Genomic DNA, 9,154 nt, shown 5'->3' with positions numbered 1-9,154 from the left:
AAATTCTGCCAAAAACTTGGGGATATGCAAGCCCAGACTATCGGGAAGATTCAGAAGGCCTTTGGAGATGATGCTATGAGAAAAACACAAATAAAGGAGTGGTACAACCGGTTCAAAGATGGCCGTACCTCGTGGGCAGTGAGCCACACGTTGTGGCAGACCATTGACTAGCAGAAACGAAGAAATGATTGCAATGGTTCTTCGTTGCTTTCATGAAGCTGTGCGGCGAAAACAACCCGACTTTTGGGGAGCAAAGAACTGACAACTCCACCATGACCACGCACCCGCTCATTCCGCCAACGTCGTCCAAGCATTCCCCGTCAAACAGAACACACAACTTGTTCGTCAGGCTTCCTACTCTCCAAACTTGGCTCACTGTAACTTTTGGTTATTCCCAAAGCTCAAAAAAGCACTCAAAGTGAGAACATTTGAGTTAACAGGGGACATTAAGCAAAATTCGATGGCACAGCTCTACAGCATCCCAAAAAGTGATTTCCAGAAAAGTTTCCAGTAGTGGCAGGAACGCTGGCAAAAGTGTGTAGACTCCCAAGGCGAATACTTTGAAGGAGACTAAATCTAAATGGTGAGTTTTTAATATAATATTACTTATTTTCTGTTCTATTTTGGCCAAAGGTCGGATACTTTTTGACTATACCTCGTATAAGGAAAATGGAGATTGTGAAAACAGAGAAATCAATTTATTTATATAACAGTCAATTTCAATTTCATTGACTATTATATAAATAAATTGATTTTTCTGTGTTCAAACTTTCCATTGCTTGCTTGCTTGCCTGCTTGCTTGCTTGCTTGCTTGCTTGCTTGCTTGCTTGCTTGTGTAAATTAACGAAGTGTGCGAGTTCCAGCAAAATAATGCCCATATTTTTTGGGCGCCCCATATTGAATTGTAAAATGTTAACGTGATATTTGTGTAATAAAGAAATCAAACCTGGAGTTTATGTGTGTGTGTGTGTGTGTGTGTGTGTGTGTGTGTGTGTGTGTGTGTGTGTGTGTGTGTGTGTGTGATAGAGAGGGATAGAGAGAGAGAGAGATAAAGAGAGAGAAATTTTCAAACATTGAATGGAATGAAAAAATTCGTATAAGTAGAAGCACGTTGAAAACTATCTTGTACCGAATATTTAGATTTGTGAACTTGGTAAATATTGTTTTCAGTAATTTATCGTAGTTGTTTAGAAATAGCGAATTAAAACTTGAGAAGAAAACATTAAAAATTAGACAGAGACAGACTTCGCCAGTTTTATGTCAATACCGGAAGCAACCGGAAGCAGACATTGAAAAACCTTTTTGAAAGAAGTGAATGTAATGTAATAATATTGCAAGGTACATTTGTATAGAATTTCATTTTTAAAATATCCATTTTCTTGAAGTTAGAGACGAATTGAAGGTGAATTTTCAGAAATTCTCCATCCCTACTAAAACACTTACTCCCCAAAATTGTATATATTCGAAATGGACATGATATAACACATATTCGCAGGAAATTTTATTAAAAGGTATCCATTTTTCTGTAAGTTACGATCATCGAAATTTGGTGGGGTGGGGGACAGAAATGTGTAGTTATGCCGACAAATTTGACATTTTCTTTCAATATAGAGAAATACACAAGTGCAGAAGATAGTAAACAATGGAAATAAACACTTACCCTCAGTGACGGTAGAAAACCGGAAGTAAATATTTAGAAATCTTTGAAAGATGTGAGTCTTTGTAATATAAAAAGGGAAATTTTTTATTAAAAAAAATTAATACAAAATCAAATAAAGACCCTATTATATGTCCAAGATCAAATTATTCATGCATCAGAAGTATGGAAGTGTTCGCATTAATAGTGAATACGCACACACCTCTATTTTATATAAAGGAATACCAAAAATGGGACAAGAACGCAAAACATCCAGACAGATGATGCAAAAAAGGGACAACAAAACATCCGGACAGACAATACAAAAAACAAGGAGGAGTCATTCGGAGTTTTCTTTCTTCAGTCGAGTTCCAGATTATCCTTGTAATTTTGGCTGGTGACACTCGAGATTGCTCCAATCTGACCAGCCCCAAGGAAAAACCAAGCTGGGAGCACTAGATTCCTTGGTAGAAAGCAGCGAATATATGCGAAAACAAGGACGGAAAAACGGAGAAATGGTACACAAATACAAATGCAAATAAAAAACAAATTTAGCTGGCATGCGTGGAAGTGAAGCCTGGCGGCAGGGATATAAGAGATGGCAGGCATAGGGAGGAATATAGATGTTGATATATATATATATTATAATTTAGGATATCTAAGAGATACCTCCACGCTGGAAATAGCAGTCAAAACTTTGCTCCAAATACACGAAATTTTAACGGAAAATAAAATATTGTACGAGTTGAAGCGAAATTTCCAGCGTGGAGGTATCTCTTAGATACCCTAAATTATAATTTTAAATAATTATTACCTTTGGCCACCTGATAAGATTATTATTTGAATATCGATCTTATCCTCATTTACATATTTGAACAGTTAACAGGTCGCAGTCTCAAAGCGACGATAATATTTTGACAACCTTCCACGCTGCAATTGATTATTTATATAAAGTTATATATATATATATATATATAATATATATATATATATATATATATGTATTTATATTTTTTTTCCCCGTCTGTCTTGATAGACAATGGGTTGCGCCAAGGGTGGGGCCTACTTTGATGACGAGCAGCGTCTGCTGTGACTGAACAGTCCAATTCTGGAGTGGCAGTCCTTGGTACAGTTGCTGCACACGAACATCGATGGGTACGTCTGGGGTGTTGCTGCAGTTGTCCTCTTCCTGTCCCGCCTGTCCAACCACAATTGTGCTCTCCTTTCCTCAGCCATGGAAACGCCCTTCCTCACCGTCCGACGCCAGGCAGAGCGGTCAGCAGCTGTTTCCTCCCACGTGTCCACACAGATGTTGGCAGTCCTCAGGTCGCGCTTGCACACATCCCTGTATCGTAGCTTTGGACGTCCTTGGGTCGGGATCCCGTGGGAGTTCGCTGTACAGGATGTCTTTAGGCATGCGACCCTCCTGCATGCGGCAGACGTGTCCGAGCCAGCGCAGTCGTCTCCGCACGAGGAGGGCATGCATGCTTGGCATATTAGTCTGTTCTAGGATGACTCCGTTTGGTACTCGGTCCTTCCAGGAGATGCCAAGGATCCGTCGAAGACACCGCATGTGGAAGCCGCTGAGGCAGCATTCATGCCGGGTGTATGTTGTCCAGCTCTCGCTGCCGTAGAGTAGGGTGCTCAGCACGCAGGCTCGGTACACTGCGATCTTGGTGGTTATTGTGAGCATGTTGTTTTCCCACACTCTCCTGGAGAGCTTAGCCATGGCAGCAGCAGCCTTCCCAATCCGTCTGTTCAGCTCCGGCTCGAGGGACAGGCTGCTGGAGACCGTCGATCCCAGGTAAGTGAACTTGTTCACCACCTGCAAGCTGTGGTCACCGACACTGATGCTGGGGACCCCACCGACGTCCTGGCCCATGATCTCTGTCTTTTTCAGGCTGATGGTAAGGCCGAACTCCCGGCAGGCATCCGCCTGGGAGCTGACCAGCCTCTGGAGACCCGGTTGGTTGTGTGATGTTAGGGCGGCATCGTCAGCAAAGAGGATCTCTCTGATCAGCACCTGACGGACTTTGGTCTTAGCTCTGAGGCGCGCAAGATTGAACAATCCACCATCAGCCCTGGTGTGGAGGAACACTCCGTCGTCGGACGTTCTGAAGGCATAGGACAGGACAAGGAGAAGAAAATTCCGAAGAGCGTCGGCGCCAGAACGCAACCTGTTTCACTCCACTCTGGATGGGAACGACTCCGAGGGCGATCCGTCAAACTGCACTGTTCCCATGCATATATATATATATATATATATTATATATATATATATATATAACAAAGTTGAGTTGTGGGGTATCGCACGAGTGGATTATATACGAAAGTTTTGAAAATGCAATTAAAAAGATGTTTATTTACTTAACACACAGACACATCTATTCACACTCACATACTCACCTCCTGATAACCCCAAAATCATTGATGCTTGAAGGGGAACCATAAACAACAAAACTGGGTACTTTTCTCTCAATTCACACATTTCTGCTAAAACGAACAGTCAGTAAAAACAAACTCTCGCCTTCAATTCAAAATATTCTGAGATGTATAAAATATTCATTTAATTTTTTCTGTCAATATTACAAATTTTCTCACCATACTATTGCACTTCCTTATGTCTTTACATGTCCTTTCTCAAAGACTGTATATATATACATGTAATGTGACAATTTGCAACAACCACTAATTAACGCAACCAAATTTCCAATAATATATTTGTTTTATTCTTTTTGCCAATTTTCAAATATTCTCATCACACTGTTGAACTTCTTTATTGCCCTAACATATCTCTGTTACCAAACACTATATTTATACATGTAATGTGACAATTATGTAAAAAAAAACTTTTTGATTCATAATATTCAATGTGGCAATTATGTAAAAAACTTTTTGAATCATAATATTCAATGTTACTTTTGACAATCTTTTTCCAAAGAGTGAAACCGGTTAAGTAAATAAACATCTTTTAAATTGCATTTTCAAACTTTTTCGTATATATATATATATATATATATTATAATATATATATATATATATATATATAAGATTATTATAATATATATATTATATATATATATATATATATATATACTATATATATATATATATATAAATAGTTATCCAAACAAGAAAGCACAAAAAAACACAATAGCGCGAGGACGTGGAAATATAGTATATGGACGCTCAGGAAAGAAGGAAAGAAGGTGGTTTAACGTTTCGAGCGGAGCTCTTCGTCGGAAACATAGAGAAGGAAAGATCCAGAGAAGGAAGACAGAGGGAAAAAATGCCACGGTACACGCGCGGTCACACACATACAAAACATATACATTTACACGTACATATACACATACATACACACACATATTAACATACACCTTCACATGTGTATACGAATGCACATATAAGTGATCACATATACGCATACATATGCATATATATATATTCACGTGGATACATGCATACACACATCTTTACATGTATACATTTACATATACCTTCATACATACATATGTACATGCCCACACATACACGTGCACACACATATACACGTCCATAAGTACACACAGACAGATATCCACAACTATCAATATATATGTGCAGTCGCCAGAGAAATGGAAGAAAAAATGAGAGAGGGATTGGAAGAAACAGAGTAGGGGAAATATTGTAACGGTATTTGACACTAACAGAGATATATTTGGGAGTTTACAAAGAATTTGAGATGAACTTACCTGTTTTAGCATTTTTAAAATTATGTGTGAAGCTAGGGATTGTTTGTTATTTTAAGGGACAGTGTGGGAGGTTGGTTGAGGTGGGGGGGGGGGGGAAGAGCAATGTAGAATTGAAAGGATTTTTTTTGTTTCTGGGCTAGTCTGTCATGGTTCAGTGGTTTTAGGACTGGTCTCAGAGGTCAGAACGGTGTGTGAGTGTGTGTCTGTGTCTGTGTACGTCGCTATGTGTGTGTGTATATACATGTGTTTGTGTGTGTGGGGGCCGTTTTTGATTGGTCCCAGAGTTTATTGTGGTGTGTGTAAATGTGTCTGTGTTTTATATTTGGTAGCATGGTGTGTGTATATGTGTGCACGTTTGTTTGTGTGTGTGTCTGTCTAAGTATATTTGTGTTGTTATGATTGTCCCGATGTTGCGTGTGTGTGTGTATGTGTGTGATATGTATTTGTCAGGGTGTTGTGTGTGCGCATGTGTGTATATGTGTTTGTTCGCGTGTGTATGTGTGCGTCTATATGTGCGCACGTGTATGTTTGTGTGTTTTTTGTGTTGGCATGGATGTTATGTGTGTATACGTGAGTGTGTGTGTTGTATCTGTCTGAGTATGTTTGTGTTTTAATTGTCCTTGTGGTGTGTGTGTGTGTGAGAAACCGCATGTGTGTGTGAGGGTGCATATGTATGTGTGTGTGGGTATGTGCGGGTGTATATGTATGTGTTGGGTCTATCTGGGTGGTGTGTATGTGTGTGCATGTGCGTTTTGTGTATGTTGGTACTAAGTATGCATTTGTGTGTGTGTGTATATATGTGGGTATGGTTTATGTAGTTTCCGTGTGTGTGTGCGCGGTGTGTGTGTGTGTGTGTGTGTGTGTGTGTGCACATGTGTGTATGTGCTGCATTTGTGAGTCATTTGTTTTGTTTGTACTGTTAGTGCAGTGTGTCTGTGTATACGTGTGTGTGTGTGCTTGTGTGAGTGTGTCTATGTGTCTATGTTCAACCCCAAAGAACTCGCCTTTCTGGATATCCTAATCACAAACCAAGATGGGAAAATAGAAACGGAGATATTCTATAAACCCGCTAACTTCAAACAGTTCTTCTTTTTACATCATGTCACATGAAACACACCAAACTCAACATTCCCTTCAACCTGGCAAAACGAATTTGTACCATAGTATCAGAACCATTCAAACGTGAACAAAGGCCAGAGGAACTGAAGGACTTATCCAAAGAGCCTTCTCTTCTGGCTTAATCACCAACGGAATAAACAAGGCAAAACAAATGGATATCAATGAACTTAGGAAAGTAAAAAACAAAAGAAGGAAAAGCGTTTTACTATTTATGTCAATTTTCAATCCCAGAAATACCAAAATATTTTATCACATCCACAAAAACCTCCCCATTTTATTTACAGGTGAAAAATTGAGAAAAATAAGAGAAAAACAACAAATCATCGAAAGAAAAAAGGCAGCCCAAAACACACATTCTTACCGGAGCGAAAACGCACAACGAAACCTCCAACCCAACTGTCGCAAAATGCAGAAGATTAAGGGACCAGAATTTTAATTCAAAGACGGCCAAACCTTCAAAATTAAATCCAATCTCACCTGCAACACAGGAAACCTGATCTATGTAATCACATGCAATGGTTGCCAACATAATTACAAAGGTCAAACGGGCGGATCGTTACGCAACAGAATGACGACACCTTACCAACAGACCCGCGACAAAAACACGAGGAAATTTCTTTTAAACAGCCACATTGCAATCTATGCTGGAATGGACTTACCCAATTTCAAAATCTTTCCCCTCTACAAGTGCTCAGATTCATCCAACCACCAACAAAGACTAAATAAAGGTAATTTATTAACAAGTGTAAACCACAATTAAATACAGAATCGACTGTTGTTGTTATATATATATATAATGTATTGAGTATTAAAGGAAGTAGTGAGTACTTAGTATGAAAGATTAAGAAAATGAGAGAGACTGAAACAACGTGTTAACGATACAAGATACTTTATTCGACTGCCGTTGTTGTACAAGTTAATTGTTTTGGCGGGAAACAAAGTGAAAGTCCTTTTATCAAGGGAGACAATGGGCGACGTTGATTGTTCATGTTTGTTGTGATGATTATATAACATTTTCCTTTTTTTTTTTTATATCATCTGTATCTACAGGGAATAATTATTCGTCGTCCACTTTTTGTGGTTTTATTATTTTGTAGTGTTGAATTCTGTAGTTGTGCTGTTTTTGTTTTTTCATGCGTGTTTGTTGACTTTGGAAATAATTTTCATAATCTAATTCTTCTGTTATGCGAACGTGTTCGTTTGTTTTAAGATATGTTGTCTATTTCGTTTGACTGTATTTCCTTCCTCTGTTATTACTAAGTATGAACGAGGTTGCTCTAGTTTTTTAATTATTTTGCCCCTCTAAACCAATTGTTGTTAAACTTAATTCTAACCGTGTCGTGTGGTTTTAACTCTGGGAGTTCTGTTGTAATGTTTGATTTCTTCTTTTCGTGAGGCCTGATACCAATTTTGTCGTGTAGTATGTTTGGGAGATTTGTTCGCAATGTTCTATTCATTATTTGATTTGCAGGGATGGTGCACCATTTTGTAATTTAGTCGTGCGTAATGCTAAGAGCGCTAACTGAGGTTCTTCGCCACTTTTGAATGCCTTTTTTAGCGTCTTTTTTATTGTCTGTATATTTCTCTCAACCATGCCATTCGCTTGATGATAATGCGGGCTTGTCTTCGTGTGATGAAAATGCCAATTTTTTGCAAATTTTTTGAATTCAGCCGAATTGAATTCTGGACCGTTGTCACTTACAACTGTTTGCGGAATTCCGAATTTAGCAAAAGTTTCTTTTAATTTTTTGATTACGGTTTTTGACTGGCAATCATTTATTTCGTGTAGATCAAAAAATCTTGTTGTATAGTCAATAATTGTGACATACGAATTTCCAGACAGTGAAATACGTCTGTACCCACTTTGGTCCATGGTGTAGTAGGTATTTCATGATTTATTAGTGGTTCGGCTGCTTGTTGATTTTTGTAGTCAATGCAGTATGAGCATGTGTTAATCATGTCTTTGATTTGAGCGTTAATGCCGGGCCAGTATATACATTCCTTCGCTCTCTCTATGCATTTTTCGATACCCATGTGTCCGGTATGTATTTCCTGTAGAGCTTCTCTACGTAATGACTTAGGTACAATTATTCTTGAACCTTTTAGAACGAGACCATTGACGATTGATATTTCATCACGAACGGATACGAATGGTTTGATGTTTATTGGTATTTTGTCTTTTGGGGGCCATTCTGTTCTTGTATATGTGACGAGTGTCTGTAGAGACGGGTCGTCTGCAGTGGCTTCTTTATACTCTTTTAATTTAGTGTCGGTTATGGGGTAATTTTTTATTACTGCATGAATGTGCGATTTCATATCTTCGTCTGGTACTTCTGGAGTATTTTGCTCAAGGTATGCACGTGATAGGGTATCTGCAACAATTGATTCTTTACCAGGTATGTGGTTTAGGTCAAAATCATATCTTTGTAATGTTAGTAGAAATCTTTGGATTCTGGGGGGCATTTAGTGATCGATTTTTGAATATTTGCTTCAACGGTTTATGGTCATTTTCGATTCTGAAATGAGTTCCGTATATAAACTGATGAAATTTCTTGCATGCGAAAACTATACTGAGAGCTTCGCTCTCTATCGGACAGTAGTTTTGTTCCGCTTGAGTTGTTGCACGAGATGCAAACGAAACAGGTAGCCATCTTTCGTTGTGTTT

This window comes from Octopus sinensis, linkage group LG10, assembly GCF_006345805.1.
Source record: "Octopus sinensis linkage group LG10, ASM634580v1, whole genome shotgun sequence".
Lineage (NCBI taxonomy): Eukaryota > Metazoa > Mollusca > Cephalopoda > Octopoda > Octopodidae > Octopus > Octopus sinensis.
The sequence above is the reverse complement of the archived record's forward strand: the minus strand, read 5'-3'. Positions refer to the sequence as shown.